General features: G+C 45.8%; 1 protein-coding gene across 1 annotated transcript in view; it reads left to right on the top strand.

Moving 5' to 3' along the window:
* LOC147994786 (uncharacterized) overlaps positions 1 to 13,554 on the top strand; it is a 141,536-nt gene extending 127,982 nt beyond the window's left edge. Inside the window, exons 6-7 of the mRNA XM_087659540.1 lie at positions 5,344 to 5,580; positions 10,793 to 13,554. The gene's annotated coding sequence lies outside the window, so the exon portion shown is untranslated. The remainder of the gene's footprint in view (positions 1 to 5,343; positions 5,581 to 10,792) is intronic.
* The last annotated feature ends 3,013 nt before the right edge of the window (positions 13,555 to 16,567 follow it).

Raw genomic sequence — 16,567 nt, 5'->3', positions numbered from 1 at the left:
CCCCCTACCCCCAAAAGCAAGCAAAGGAAGAGCCTCTGGTTTCCATAGCATGCCTGATCTGGACTCTCAGGATCTGTCTCTGGTCCTCTCAGAGCAGTGTCTCCTTCCCTTCGTCCTTCTGGACTGGAAACAAGCAGGTGGGGCTCTAGAACTCACCCATTTTAGATTTCCAAAACAAGAGATTCACTAAAGTGAAACTGTCCTTGCTGTGCACTTCATTAGGGAAGAGCATTAGTGCACTGTGCGTGGTCAGCTCTGTGGTTGATAGCATATTTAAGTAATTTTAAAATGAAATATTACTAGCATTATTTATGTGAGGTTCTAGGTCTTTCGTGAACAAGTAGAACGCTAGACTTCTTTATGGCATGAATCAAACCTAGATCCCAGTGCTTGTCGGACCCTCTGAATACCCGGGCAGCCGAGGCATTTGTCTTGGATAGAGACGTGTGGAGGGTTTTAATCACTTTTTCCCTCTTTTAAATATTGCCTTTCCATAGTTGCTTCTTAATGAATGACTGTTTACTGAAGTTTATACCAGAGGTCTTTGGACATTAAACAGTTGTAATCGGAATACAGTTTTGTAAGAAAATACCTACATTTTCATACCCTTACATCAGAACAATAAAGATAAATGGACCTCCTCCCTCTGGGCATGTGGTGATTTTAGAAATCTCATCGTTCTCTTTTTTGAAAACTTGAAGTATAATAAATGAGTTCAGAAGAAATTTAATTATAGTTCTTAAGCTGTAAACCTCTGAGTGGGTAGGGCCACAGTAACTTTCACCTCTTGAAATAGACGAGACATGCAGCTAGGATAAAATTTGACCCTTTGAGTGTGATCAGCACCTGAAGGAAACCGGCACGTACAAAATCACCTTCCTCCTCTTTAAAAAAGTTATTAAAATATAGTATTTGTTTGTCTTTTCGGTGAACACAAAATACCACACTTGGGCATCTCTTAGGCAACAGAAGCAAGAGCCCAGCGTTTGTTATCTGTCTGGGTGAGGTCATTAGCATCCTATGGAAGACAGTGGTTGACAAGACCACCTGGGGGAAACTTGGATGAGACTCTCGCTCTGGCTTTGGAAGCCCTGGCTCTGCATAGCAGAGTCTCCTTTTGTAATAAACTTGACATGGGGACCTCACAGTAGAGTGCTCCCTCCAGAAATGCTCAGTCTTAAAAAGCCACTAAAAGTGAGAGAGCATCTCAGAAATACCCCCCAGCCTCACCCCCCAGAGCGGTTCTCAGGTGGCCTTTGGGTAGGAACTCACATGAACTGGCATGTGCTTGTTGTGGTTCTCCGCCTTAAGCAGGCCATGACATCCCTTCCTGATCTGGATTTATAGTTCGAGTTGTTCTCTAGGTCTCTGAGCACTGAGCACTGTTGATACAAACTTAGGTTGGTGAAAACTACAAGTTGTCCCAGAAGTAGGGAATTCAGTGTGGGGCAGCCACAAAAAGTTCTGTTCTATCCTGTGAAGGTAGTGAGCGATATTTTCAGATCCCAACCACAGATAGTCCAGGATGTCTGTAGTCTAGGCATGTATAATGGAAAGAAATGACCCGACACTCACGTAGGTGAGCATAATCTACAGTTTCCCCATAAAGTTGAAACAGGGAAGGCTGTATAGAGAACTTACAGCTCATGGCGAGGTTTGGTCACCGTCATCCAGCATTTTTCACCCATTGGCCCAGACCTCTACAGCCAGTGCTGTCATGCATATTTATTTACTTACTCAAACCTAAAAATCTTTGAAATCATGTCTTGTGTTCTGCTGAGGCTACCTGCTTTTACAAGTGCCTAGTGTTTCCAGAGTACATGTGCCATCACCCTGAGTGAGACCAGCCTTTATATACTTGGAAAGGTTATTCCTACAGAGATCCGAAACCATTTGCCAAATCCCTTTAGGCATCCCTCAGGAAGGCTGCGCTATCAGAAACTAGTTTAACTTGGGAACTGCATCCAGGCTTTTGAGTGCAGCTAGCCCTGGCCAAAGGTCTGTTTCATTCGTCCAGGTTCTGCCTTTTTGTGTAAGCTACATGCATTTGTGTCTGCCATGCCATGTCTCTGCAGCCCCAGGAGGTCTCTGAGTGAGACTAAAATAATCCTGCCACCGGGACAGCACGGGGCCTGTTTGGCTTGTGCCTTGTTATTTGTCCCTCCAATGATTCCCAGTTGTGACGTCAAGGCTGCCATTGAGCACAGAGCAAAAAGGAAGCCGTGGCTTCACTTTGCATCAGTAGCCCGGACAAACGGTTGTTCCTCAGGCATCCAAAATGCTCTGTCTGGCAGAGCTGTGCATTCCATGCCTGGGTGACCTGGTTAAATGGAGGAAACCAAATGCTGTTCCCGAATGCTCTCCAAAACAAACCTTCCACCCAGGCGTCTCAAGCCCAGGCCCCACTGCCTCCCACCCCCTCCCTCCAAGGACTGAATGGCTGAGCCAAGCTGCCTGTGCATTCAGCCCCTCTTCAGACTCTGAGGCAAGAATATGATTAGCAGCAGCCTTGATGAGCGGCCTCTACAACATCACTCTGCCGCCTCAGGTCAGTACTACAGGGTCCCTTCTGGAAAACAAAGGCTGGGTTTGCAAAAACTTTTTGGAATCATACTCAAAGGTGTCAACTGGTGAGTGACAGGCCACCTTCAGAAGCCTGGACCCCAGCTGCAAACTTCTGAATTCTAGAAAGACATTTGTGTGTGGGTACATTTTAATCTTTATTCCTCGCTCTTCTTACTTAGCACAAATACGCTTTGGTTTTGTTTCTTTGTGAAGAGCAGTGCTTTGCTTTGGGGAGAGGGAGCAGACAGTAAACCAGATCCCACCTCAGCAGTAAACAGAGCATATGAGACCAGATGTTCCTCGATGGTGTTAGGATGTCTTACAACAGTAGATGCCTCAGATCTACCAACTTAAGGCTGAGTCATCCTCCCAGGCCCTGCCTCCTCAGCTTACTTTCCGCCCCAGAAGGTGACTTTATTTTAGGAGTCTCAGAAATGAACATTTCAATCACTAGGAAAAGCACGGGTATGGCAAACCACACTGTACTTCAGGGTTGTGTTAGACCAGACACTGCATTTGAGGTTTCCCATTAGAAATCCCATTCAGCCTTTCTCCCAGTACCCCTTCTGCAAACCTTGGACTGAAGGATGTTGGGAGAAAGCAAAACCACTCAATTCAATACATACACAAGTATATATGCACATTTCATATCAGAATCGTGATAAAGTAAGTCCTTGTTCTAGAGACAAGGCCTTGCTGTAATAACCCAGACTAGCCTCAAATTGAATTATCCTCCTGACCCTGACCCTGACCCTGAGATATCATAATATGAAACTTAAGTCAGGTCTCATTCTTAAAGAACTGACTTAAAGTTGAATCAACTGCTTTAAGACTATGTCCTATAGAACTTATTTTGTTTTCATTATATGAAAGAGACTTGAGACATGATGCAGTCATGTTATTTCTTTGGACAAGGATTGAATGCTGACTTCTAGACTTATTTCAGAGAGGGTAGTTTGTGTAGAAGCACTGGCAATATTCTCAAGTCCCTCTCTTAATTTTTAAAAATATATAAACCATTCTCTTAACCAGGAAAGGGAATAACACTCGAAATGTATATAAGAAATACTCAAGTTAATTAAAAAAAAAAAGAATTGAGACGGAGAAGATGGGGGTTTGTTCCACGTATGGCTGTAGATTATGAATTGGATCTCCTTTAATGTTCCTTGCGAGAGCAAGTCAAGACTAAAATTGCTTTTTAAATTACTTTCAGTTAACTGGATTGTGTGTCTTTCAGTGATACTGCACAAAGATTAAGTCATAAATCCTCAGGGATTTATTTGAGTTGCAAAAAAAAAACCAACAACAACTCAGAAACTGATAATGCAAGTTAGTTACACACACACAAAAAAATTAAACAAACAGGAAATCTAGCTTTAGTACAGTCATCTCTGTTGGGCTTTGTTTTCCTTAAACCTGACTCTTCAGATTCTGACTGTCTGACCTCAGAGGATTGTAACATTACAAGGTGACTACATTATATTTACACTGTATTCTGTGCCATTAGTCAGTCAGGAAGGTGAACCAGACTGGTCATTGCATGACCTTGTTTGTCCGCCTTGTAATTAGGATGAACTTTGCTTCCTAATTCAATCGAAGTATTACTCAGGAAACAAGAGCCCCTACCCCAAATACAGTGACGACTTCCATTTCTCTTTGTGTGTGTGTGTGTGTGTGTGTGTGTGTGTGTGTGTGTGTGTGTGTGTGTGTGTGTGTGCGCGCGCACGCGCGCGCATATGCATGTGCAGGTGTGTGGGCCCACACTTGCCATGAGGCCAGAGGAGACTCTCCGGTGTTCTGTTCTTCACCGTCTTTCCTGAGGAAACAAGGTTTCTTTCTGGTTCTGTCTTTGTCTTTCTCTCGTTTGTTTTTCTGTGTTCCCTCCCCACCCTCTCTCCAGTGCTGGTGCTTCAGACATGTGCAGCCACTGCTGCCCTTTTGTGAGTGCTGGGGACTTCAACTCAGGTCACCATGCATGCTCAGCATAAAACGGCCACACCCCCTGTGTTGTCTCTGAAGGGCTTGATATGCTTTAACGCTTTTTATTCTCAGCCTCGTAGATGTGTGTGTGTGTTGTGCCTGACACATTGCAGCTAATATAAACTTGGGGGCGGAGGCAGGGATGTGTTAATGGAACTTCAGGGGTTTTGTTGTTTTGTGTTTTATTTTCATTTATTGGGGCATATGCACACAGTTCAGTACACTCGTGAATGTCAGGAGTTAGTTCCCTCCTTCACCGTGATAGTTCCAGGAATCGAACTCAAGCAGGCAGGCTTGGTGGGTACACTGTGCCATTTCACCTGCCTCAAGCTTCAAGTTCTTAAGCCTCAGTGTGGAGTAGTGAGCGGCACAGCTGTGCACTCGGGTTGAACATAGCCCCTGTAAGTAAAACTCCTGAGAAACCGAGTGTTAAGGGGTTGTTTGTTTGTGTTTGAGACAAGGTTTCACCATATACTTCTGGCTTCTTAGTAGTGACTTAATATTTTGTATAAAAATTTCATGTTTTGGGGTTGGGGATTTAGCTCAGTGGTAGAGCGCTTGCCTAGGAAGCGCAAGGCCCTGGGTTCGGTCCCCAGCTCCGAAAAAAAGAACCAAAAAAAAAAAATTTTCATGTTTTAAAAATTTAATGAAAACTTACAAACTTTTCTCTGTAGACCCAGTAAGATAACGAAGATTCCCGTGGCATGTAGTGGCACACAGAAACTAAATCTAGGGGGTTATAGTGGTGAGTCCTTATGTCTGGTGGTAGGTAATTTGACAGCCATTTTCTTCATTCAGCAGGTGTGGACAGTCGGCGACCTCCATGGAAATCCTGAAGATCTCCTTTCTATTCCTCATCTGCCTTCTGCCACAGCCACTGGTCAGCAAGTGACCAATTAAAAGAACAAGCCTGTCCTGTCGTTCAGGAACAAGTGACAGAGGTCTAAGGTGTGTGAGGGAGAAGACAAGGCAGCAGAGAGAGACAGGTGCTGGCTGGACGCGGTGACAAACACGCCTGACTCAGTGAAGTTGAAGGTGAGTGCCAGTGCCGTCTCCCAAGCCTTGCTGGATGGCTGCTCTTTAGTTAAGGAGAAACAAGGAAAAGTCAATGTGTGTTATTTTCAGGTTGAAACAGGTTAAATACAGAGAAGAAATAACTTGTAAATGAACATAAAAAGAATAATAGTGTGTGTGTGTGTGTGTGTGTGTGTGTGTGTGTGTGTGTGTGTGGTTGTGTGAATATGTGTGTCTGTGATGGTGTGTCTGTGTGTGTGTGTGTGTCTGTCTGTCTGTCTGTCTGTGGGTGAGTGTATGAATGTGTGTATTAAGCTGTGATGTAGTCTCATTTCAAACCTGGCTCAGGATTCCACGATGCCCATTGGAATCACACTCTGGCCTGCATCAGGAAGCTAAGCTAGGCCCTGCTCCCTGTGCACTCAAGTGTTTGTTTTTTGGCTGCATCTTCTGTAAGCACTGAGGAACCGACTTGGCCAGGCATGTTCTGTGAACAAATGTGTTGTCTCATGACTGTTTTCAGTGGTCAGATGTGTGCCCTGGTTCTGCTTTCCCTCCAACATAGAGAAGCCTAGGAATGTTGAGGTTCGTTTTCCTTTAGAAATAGGTGGGAATTTTTGTATGTGCCTTTACAATGTACGCATCTACCCTACAAAACTCTGGGTTGTCACAATTTTAAGCCTGGACCATGAATTCTGAACATGGAGTACAGCCACTCCAGAGCTCTGCAGAGACCATTCTAAGTAGAAAGGAAAAGCTTCTTTGCCCTTAGAACTCCTTCCGGGCCATGACAGGATTAGTCACCTAAGATGAGAAAGAATGATAAAGGTTTCCCAGGAGTGAGTCATGTCCTTGGCAGCCTGGAGTGTGCACTGACACACGAACCCACCGCCACTTCCCACCTCGAGTGTGCACTCCCCCCCACCCACAGACACTTGCCACCTGGAGTTTTTGCGTGGTTGATTTAATGTCCCATCCAGGTTCAAGTTTTTATGACAGGAAGTGTGTGTGAATGTAAGGAGTAAATAGTACTTGATCTTGTACTAAATAGTGCAACCTATAATAGCAAACCTTTGGCTGGGGGAAAAGTTCTGGCTTACAAACGTTAACGTGAGTCTGTTTTACAGAGTCTTACATATAGTTGTTAATGTGTCTTAAATGAAACTAAAACCAGAATGATCTGTTCAACTTTCTTTTCCATCTTTCTTGTTAGTACCTTTGGTTTAGGACCCATGGTACAGAACCATTACAATGTGGTGAGGGAGGAGAGGGAGATGAACGTGCTGGGTGAGCGGGTCGTTAATTACCACGTAGCTGTGGTGCTTCTATGTGGAACATTCTAGGCCAACTACATATGTCTGTGGCATTGAAATAAGGGGTGGCTTCTTGTTCGAGGATAGAAAGCTCACCAAGGCTAAGGAGACTCCCAAGTGCCACCGTAGACAACCTGGTTGACAGGCACCAGAGAAAGGCACCTTGATGGGAGCCAGGCGAGCAAGTTCAAAGAGATATGAACCACGTGAAGCTTGAGAAAAAGAAACATATAAGAAAAGAAGGGTTCGGGGCTGGGGATTTAGCTCAGTGGTAGAGCGCTTACCTAGGAAGCGCAAGGCCCTGGGTTCGGTCCCCAGCTCCGAAAAAAAGAACCAAAAAAAAAAAAAAAACTTTTGATTAAAGTTTCCAGAAAACTGCATTTGCAAGTGATAAGTTCAAAAACCCTACCTGGTTAGGGCACACTGCGGCTTTGAGGCAATTCCTATAGTGCTCTGCCCCACACAGTGCAGAGGTGGCTGGCGGGCTCTGGGGTACAAGTCAGAGTCATGCCCCCTTGTGTCCACCATCCTCTGATTGGCCACAGGCAAGTCCCCAAGCTCCCTCAGTTTCCTTGGCTGTAGGATAGGGTGATATTAGTTCTTAGCCTGTCAGGTTGCTCTGAAAATCACTTGAGTATCGCACAAGGTAAGCCTGTGTATCACCAGATGACTAAACTGCCCTAAATAGGTTGGGTGACCTGCTTAAGAGCAGATCGGCAAAAGGAGCTGGAACCTGGAGCTGGCGTCCTACCTGAGTGAGGCCACTGCGTCTCCTGTCCATAAAGGCAATACGCAAAGAATTCGCTTGTTTCCATTGTTTAAATGGGAACTTTGAGTAAATGTTAAGTAGATGGCTGTTTTTGTGCCTGGGTTTTATTTTGTTTGAAGACGGTGTGCTCTGTACACTTGAATGGTGTCCACAACAGTGCAAGTGGCAGGAAGACATGGAGCAGCCTCAGATCCAGTCACATTCTGAGTATTCAGGCTTAGAGCACCCAAGCAAGCACATCCCTCAAGGACAGCAGGGACCTTCGAAGCTGCCTTGTGCTAGGTGTGTGTTCCCTGTGCTCCTCCCTAGCTTCTGCTTCACAGCCTTCTAGCTTGGCTTTATGTTCCTTTTCTCCCGCTAACACTTCTGCACTGGCCTCCCAAGACTGTCCAGTCAGCAGTCTAGGACAGGGCTAGCCACCCCCCTCCCCATTGAGATCTGAGCCTGGTGTGTGTGACACTAGGGGGAGAGAAGCTTCCTGTTGGCAAGAGGGAAAATGAGATCTCCAAGCATTTGAGCAGTCCTCAGAAGGCCAATCAATGTCCTTCCTCCCACCAGCTTAGCAACAGTAGATTTTAGACTCGAGCTCTCTCACTGAGGACAGCCATAGGTCTCAAAGGTGAGGGCAGGGGGCCATGTGTGTGTATTCTCACTTTCAATTATAAATCCACTTGATTTGCCCTCAACTTGTAAATTATATTCACATTATGCAAATGGTTCCCAATATCAGTCTGATGGCCTGGGGAGAGCCCCACAATAGAGGGACTTGCCTAGCATGTGTGAAGCCCTGAGTCCAGTCCCCAGTACTGCCAAAAGCAAGCAGCAGCAGCAGCAGCAACAACAAGACCATTTGTAAAAATGATAAAAACAGTATGTCCCAACTTAGGAAGAAAACAAGGGAGAAGAGAGTCAGGCCAAAACATTCAAAGGCACTGAAACAAATACAGGAGGACTTGCTCTGTGTCCTCTCCACAGTTGCCAATGGCAGAGGCTTGTTTGTGTTCACTCTCCTGGCCTTGATGTGTACCCCTCCCCACACCGCTTCCAAACCCTCACCCAAAGTGAAGGCTCGCTCACAGCTGGAAAACGAAAGGCAAGGCAAACTCTATGAAAGTGCAACCCTTTCTCCAGCCGGTGTCCTCAGAACAATCCCTGCCACTGCTGCCACCAGTGCTCTACCTTTACCATGAATCAGAGCAGTCCTGCGGCCAGGAGCTCCTGCTCCCTCTACGTGGCATAAATTAATAGGTTTGGCAAAATAGCAAACACCATATTTCGCTGTCAGCTTCAAAGGACACCTCAGTATTGGATGATGCGTGGGCTGCTGTTAACGTGACTGTCCCCCAGACAGCTCGGAAAACCGTTTCTTTTACGAACCTAGGGGATGGCAGTAGAGTCTGTTTAGTGCCATCTGGGAGGAAGGAGGGTTTCCATGTTTGAAACTTGGGGATAAACAAAACCAACTTTCTCTTTCCTGCAAGGGTTAATGCTCCAGTCAGCTTCAGATGGGTCCTCTTGAATCTTAAAATTACTTTTCTGGTCACGCGCTCAGAAGGTCTAAGCATTTGTGGATCTCACCCCCCACCCCCATCCCCACCCCCACCCCAAATGCTATTCTCTTTGGCTGTCTTAATTGCACAGGGGTTGGGAAACCAAATTAAAACTAGGCGTGGCTGAGTAAACAGCGATCACATTGCAGGCTTTTAGCTTTGCTCTTGGAGTTCTCTCTCCTCCCCCTGTAGCTCTGCTTTTCACTTCTTATTTTTCTAAAGGAAATAGCATAGGGTCTTTTGGAAATAGTCACAGGAAGTGGGACTCCGTGGCTGGCTGGTTACTCACCAGCCTCGGAGTCCAGACAGGTGGCAACTGCTGCTGCCTCCCTCCTGATTTATGTGAAAATAGCCCCCAGAGAGGCAGATGTGAGGCTGGGTGCACAGCCCAAAGGGCTTTTTGTCCACCAAGTGGCTTTCACGAGGAGACTGGTCATGGCGTGTCATCTGGGGGAGGGGGTGACTCAGAGAGCTGAGCTGGGGTCGCTGCACACACGTGCTAGCCACTCTGGGGTTTCTGCTCAGTTCTCAGAGAGCAGGCGGTCTCCTAAAAATGATCTCTCCCTCCCACCCCCAACAGCCGTCCTTCCTCAGTGAGTCACTTCCAGAAATGAATAGCCGCAGATTTTGGAATGAGCATTGTGAAATCCCTCGTTTATAATGGCAGGTTTTCAGTTGGTGGCTTGATCAGACATTTTCTCAAGATGAAAATGAGAGCTTGTCTTTAAAAAGAAAAAGAAAGAAAGTAAGCCCTGTGGATTCAGAAAGCAAAAGTCTCCCACTAAAGAACTGTCACAGCCGATCTAGCCATCTCTGTGTCAAGCCGTGTGTCCTTAGATTTGCCTGCATGGATGAGTTCTTGGAATTACCGACCTCTCACCGGCAGTAGCTGGTGGTTTCTGATGCAGAAGGTTACTAACTACTTGAATCAGCTCTCTTCTGGGTGAGTAGGTGGTAGTTTCCCAAGGTGTTCAGCAACTTGAGCTGTGGATTTAAAAGGCTGCTGGCAGCTTTTACACACTTCTGCTTCCTGAAGCTCAGTGGATGGTACTGCCGGACAGCAGGAGGACCCTGAGGTGTGTTTTAACAATGTGGATGATTGAATAACCAACCACTCGGTCTTTTGAGTATGGAGATCTTTTGAGGAGGAGAAAGTAATTTTGCAGAAGGAAGTGGTTTTCTGGGGGAGCTTTCAGAGGTGTAATTATTGGGTTTCTATGTTTATTTTTAGCACCAAGACCCTTCTTTGGGGTGAAGGAGATAAATGATACACATGGTCTTAACAGAGAAGTTTTGCTAACTCTAAGGAAGCCTCACCCCTATGGCACTTCTAACAGTACCCTCTGTCACAGGAAAATGCTACCACCAGCAGAGACTGACTCTCTCTGGCAGTATCCAAGCTGGGTCTGCCAGGCCCCATGGGCTCCTCCTGGGTTAGTGGGAGCACTTTGTGCAGGGCAGAGAGAAGGAGCCCAGTTACTGGAAGTGGGGAGTGTAGCTGCAGGGATTGTTCCCTCCAGTGGGTCAGTTGCTTGACCTACTGACTCATTTCATAGGAATTGAGAAAACAACCTAATGTGGTTTTATTGTTAATGCTCAAGGACTGCAGGATCCCTGGGCCTGCGATTACGACGGATGGGCTGAGGAAGGCAGTACTGGCACTCAGCGATTCTGCTGGCCCACTCTTCGCTCTCCTAATGGAATTCAATCCTCTGCTTCCAGGACAAGCCCAGCCTGTGCTTGGGGATCCTTGGGTGACTGTTCAACCGTGAGTATTTTTTTTTTTTGAAGCACACTGATTCTTGCTTAGAAACAGCATTCTGTCAAGGGAAGAGTTTCAAAGAACTATCTTTGCTGGTGTGTGTGTGTGTGTGTGTGTGTGTGTGTGTGTGTGTGTGTGTGTGTAGTACATTTCACACTTACTATAACTACAGAAGCAAACATGACCTACAGACAACCATGGGAGCTAAGAATTAGATTTATTTTTTATTTTTATAGCATATGCAGCATAAAAATGAAGTTTTGTTATCTTAGATCAGTATACTGGAGCACAAAAATGAAAGATGCACATTGAGGAAGTATTTGTGTGTTTATGTGCAGAAAGACTTGTGATTCCTGGTGCTTTGTTTTCCCACCAGTGCTAGCAAATAAGCTTCAGAAGAGATCAAAGAAAGTGCGTCGTACCTGTGTAGAAGCAGAGGCGTAGAGAAGATAGCCCTGGCATTGCATATGCTGCTCTCTGTGTTAGCTATGCTGTCTGCCTCCTCCTGATCACTTTTCCAGACCACATCCTTAATTAGTGTAAAGGGTGCTTGGTGGGTGATTGCTATGGGTGTTCTTACTCTCCCACTGAGGGCGGAGTAGAGGGTATAGCCTATCGTGTTATGTCTATTTACTGAGTATACTAAGTTATGTCCTAATGCTTCAGAGTTAGAGTTATCAATCTGTTCTAGATTCTAGCCCTCCATGCCCCTCCCCCGAGATGCTGGCAGACGCCATGAATCCTTTAAGCACACCATTACACATTGGCTTGCATATGGAGACCTCCACAGAAATGGAGAAGCCTCTCCAGATGCCCTAGGCATAGGACCCTGGACTCTGGGGGCCTTATCCTACTGAGCAGTTAGAGTTCCCAAAGAACTGCTGTTGAAAGCAGGAAATACCCAGGGCAGAAGTCACTCTCTGTGGCTGCTGGGTGGGGATACAGAGCCAGAGAAAAGACAAAAGGGTGGAGAACACATGACTAAGTAAATAGTGGAGAGTGGTTGATAACATCAGGACCGTCACATGAGGAGCCCAGAATCCCTGTCTGGTTACCCAGGCACACATCTGTAAAAGAGTATGGGTTTAGGAGAGATCTAAGGACTCGTCATAAACCACTTTGGCTAGTTTTTCTCAACCCAGGTTTTCCTCATTTTTTACTCCATAAAATTTAGTGTCTGTCTGTCTGCCTTTCTCCCTTCCTCCCTCCCCCCCTCTCTCCCTCGCTCGTGTGCTCTCTTTATTTCGTTTGTGTTTCCTTTGTGTATGCCACCAAATCAGGTAGGGTCACCTGAACTTGAAGGAGTAATTCATAACAAATTGGAGAGATGGTTTTTGACCTGGAAGAAATGTGGTACGGCTGAGTATGTGAGGAGGTTGTTGAATACAAAAGGAACAGTGTCTGAAAAAAAAAAATACATAGCCCTTATTGCTCATAAGCTATATTGAAACCAGTACCGTGGGGCCACTGTGGAACAAGACGACACAAATGTGTTAGGAGGAGTGTGCCACAGAGGTTAAGAGGAGCAGAGGACATTAGCCAGACTCGGTGCACTCACTTTGAGTCACATTCGAAGAAAGATGTTCAGCGATTGGGAAGCGCTGGTGCACAATCAACAGAAATTACAAACCCTTCTAGGAAAAGATGAAGGGACTGAAGGGTTTAGTCTGACGTGGGCAGGGAAGGGCTTGCTGCTGACAGTCCTATGTAGTAACTGCTTGGTTTCCCTTGTCTCCTTGGATCTCCATGCTGCCCACTCGGTCTTCTCTGCAGCACGATGTCATGATACAGGGATAATCAGTACATTTTCTGGCCGTGATAAATAGTTCAGAAAGGGGATAAAATACTTAAGCCTAGGCATGTGATGAAATCTCTGGTGATAACTTTCTAAAGATGAAAGTAGGTAGCTATTTTGAGTATTAGAACGTTTCTGTCTTCAACACATAGGGCCTACTGTGATAGGCAGGTACAAAGGGAGATAACGGTGCTTGATTACACTATTGTGGGGACATAAAGCATTATGTGGTAGGTGCCTGTGGCATTCAGCCACCTCCCCATGTGGCTTCCTGATGGAGTCGAAGTCCAGACTGCATCCTAAAGAGCAGCCATTGAGGTTAGCACGATGAAGGAGTTAGTAGTGAGCCAAGGACTAGGGTGCCACAGGAGGTGGCCTAGAGATCCCCACGAGTGGTCTGGTGAGGTGTATGACTTGGGAAGATGAGCAGGCATCAGGTAAGAGGACTTGGTTGGGGGACAGGTTGGGCGAGGTAAGGAGGCTCCTGACTCAGCAGAGCTGTTAAGCATATTTGAAGGTAGGGAATTCCAGAGAGAGGAGTGAACTGGCAGATAAGGCAGTCAGCATAATGGCTTAGATACCATGTGCTATCGCTCACTATGCACCCATGACACAAGATCACAGAAGTACAGGCCTGGACCATGGCAGAGTATACACTGGTTGGGTAAATGAAGAGGAGAGACAGAGTGGGAAGTCGGCTTAGTGGATATGGACTTCAAATTTGATGAACAAGCAATTCAAATGAGTATCGTGGGCTTGACTGGTATGAAGACCCGTTTGCAAAGCAGTGGTCATAAGAGAGAAAAGAGAGAGAGAGAGAGAGAGAGAGAGAGAGAGAGAGAGAGAGAGAGAGAGAGAAAGAGAGAGAGAGAGTGTTGTTGTTGTTGTTGTTGTTGTTGTTTATTGGTTTATAACAAGATCTACCTTTGGTAACTTTCACTGGCCTTAAACTCACTATGTAGCTGGTCTGGAACTCAGAACCCTGCCCCACCCTCCTGAATGTTGGGAGTATAGGTGTGCACCATACCTGGTCTTTGTGTTTTAAATTTGATTCAAAGTCATCAGTAGTAAAAATTTCCATTGTGTATGCTCAAGGTATGTGATATGACATTTTGATCAAATGATAATTGCTTATAGTAAAACCAGTTATATACAGATCTCACATGGTTACACTCACATATATAAAAGCACCGAAATTCCCCTATCAGTATCATCTGCTGTTATGCACGATTCCCATCGATTTGTCTCAAATAACAACTTTATATCCTCTAACCAGTATTTCCTGATCACTCTTGCCACCTTCTGTCATTTTTCTATATGCTTGACTCTTTTTTAATTCCACATATGAAAAGGTGAAATTATCTTCAATTCCCAATGATGTGTTGATATTAATAATGTCTTATAATTAACCCCACCTACTAATGCGTGTGTGCATCTTTTCCCGTAGCGACCTCCTCGAACGATTTGCAAGAGCTCTATTGACTCTTGGCAAAGCTCACTTTTTAAATGAGCGTTTTCTCTATATACATAAAACATGCCTTAAAGCATCTTTGGAGGTTCATATATATATATATATATATATATATATATATATATATATATATATATATATATATATATATATACATACATACATATACATATACACATACATATACATATACATATGCATATGCATATGCATTCAGATGGGTTTTTCTTAATTGTAAATCCCCTGGCATTGTGTGCTGAGTCATCTGTATCTCCCAGGTACTTTGTGGTGTTCCCGTTACTTTCTGTTCTGCACTGCACCCTACAGCAGGACTCCATGAGGTGCTTGGATCTCAGCACTTGAGTGGAGTGTGTGGTCACAGTTCTTATTATAAAAAGTCTCAGGCCTGCTGCAGCAGTGAGCCCCTTCTGCTCAACAGCTGCCTTCCAGAATTAATACTTTACCACTCTTTTATTAAAACCACGTTTTTATTGATGTAATACTTTCTGAACCACCATTTGGATTCCAAAGAAGAGTTTTAAAGAAGTTCTCTCTAATCCTTGTTTTTGTTTTGTTTTAATTTGCAGATCTGGTTTTGAGGACTCTTGGGAATTTATATTATTAGTACTGTAGACAGTGAACAGCACAGTCTGTATCAAGGAGAACTATTTTCCAACATTTTTCTGTGGTCTGACTTGGTGGCCTGACTTCCAGGGGTTATGAGGTGGTGAATTTATTTCTTTAGCACAGTTCCCTGTTCAGAGTGCCCTCCCCTAACAGCAGTCGTCTTGCCTTCATGGCAGGGTTTAAGAATGGTCGCAGGCCTGCCGTAGGGGTGGTGAGATGCTCTAGCAGCTGGGACGGCAGGTTGGACCTAGGCAAAAGTAGCTGCCTGTGCCACAGCGCTGACTGGAAAGCCGACAGCTCTTGCGGGTTGGTTCACTGAGTGGCTGAATGTCGTTGTGTAAAGGAGCCCTTTACAGGGAAGCTGATTGCCCAGGAGAGCTCACCACTCCAGATACGTCCTCCCAGAGGGCTCGTGTTGAGGAGCCCCAATTCACAGAAAGTGCAAGACCTCAAAGACCTGAGGTGGAGGAGCTCCAGTCCTTCTGTCCAGGCTGAGAGCCATCCCCCATAGATTCCCAGGAGATCATGGGCCTGGTAGGACCACAGCCTGAAGATAACTTTGCAGCGGTAGCAGCCATCTGACCTGCTTCTGCCTAAGTGCAGATACAGCAGCCAGCCAAAGGGAAAATTCACAACCCCCCTCGAAAGACTCACAGTGTGCCCTACTATGTTTTCCCGAGCTAGCTTTGGAGTTGGGATTTCGAAGCTGTCGGGTAGCCTCCGTCCGTGGAACAGGGGCAGGGGGCAGGAGGTCCAGTAGGTGAAGTGGGTGGCCTCTCTGGAGCCATGCAGAGGAGGTGACTCCCTCCTTACTAACCACCATCCTGCCTTGACCCCCACCAGTCACACACTATGATCCAATGTCACCTCAGTTCTAAGCCCCCTGCTTCCCGGCAGAGGGGACAGTTCTGTATTAGAAGCCTGGCCAACAAATTCCTTCAGACACAAGAATATCTAGAGAACTTATATTAAGGAAAAATTAAGGCTCTAGCAAGTTGAGCGTTGAGCTATGAGGCATTCTGTTTGAGGGAGTGCATGGTTTCCGGGGGCAAAGTGCTGTTCCTCGGGCTAATGTCCACCCACAGCATTTTCATCCTCCCAAGCCTTTTCTCTACCTCATCCCCTTGTCCACCCCTGCTTCAAGACGACGGCCCAGGACAGCATGCAGCTCTGCAGAGAACCAGAGACTAAATAAGGATTCTTGAAATTAGCCAGGAACAAGGGATGGGAGAGGCACAACAGTTCTCTGGCATCCTTTTTTCCTTAGTGTTAAAATGTAGGACGGATGCAGACTCCCCTCCTTCCACCACTCATCCCCACGGTATGCACAGACCATGTGAATCACCTTCTAAATCCACAGCCAGGGAGTTAGCTCCAAGGTTAGGTCCGCAGGAAATGGGACGGATGAGGTCAGAAGCCCTGCAGAGGGAACATGAGCTACTCAGCACGGGAACCCTAGGCAGCGTCTCCAGAGTGCAGCTTTTTGGGCGAGTCATACCTCTGTGGATGGGACTTCTATCTCCCAAATGTTACCTTGCAAAGTATTAAAAACTACTAACCATTTAGATGAAACGTAAAGTTCGGATGTATTCATAGACCCTGGGATTAGATAACAGGTTAATGAGGCAACAAGACTCCTGTTTGCAGCCAAGTGTGCTCAGCACACACATCATTCTAGCACTTTGGTATCTGAGGCAGGGGTGTAGAGAGTTCAAGGCCAG

The sequence above is a fragment of the Rattus norvegicus genome, chromosome 4 (assembly GCF_021556685.1).
Source record: "Rattus norvegicus strain SHRSP/BbbUtx chromosome 4, alternate assembly SHRSP_T2T, whole genome shotgun sequence".
Lineage (NCBI taxonomy): Eukaryota > Metazoa > Chordata > Mammalia > Rodentia > Muridae > Rattus > Rattus norvegicus.
The sequence above is the reverse complement of the archived record's forward strand: the minus strand, read 5'-3'. Positions and strand labels throughout refer to the sequence as shown.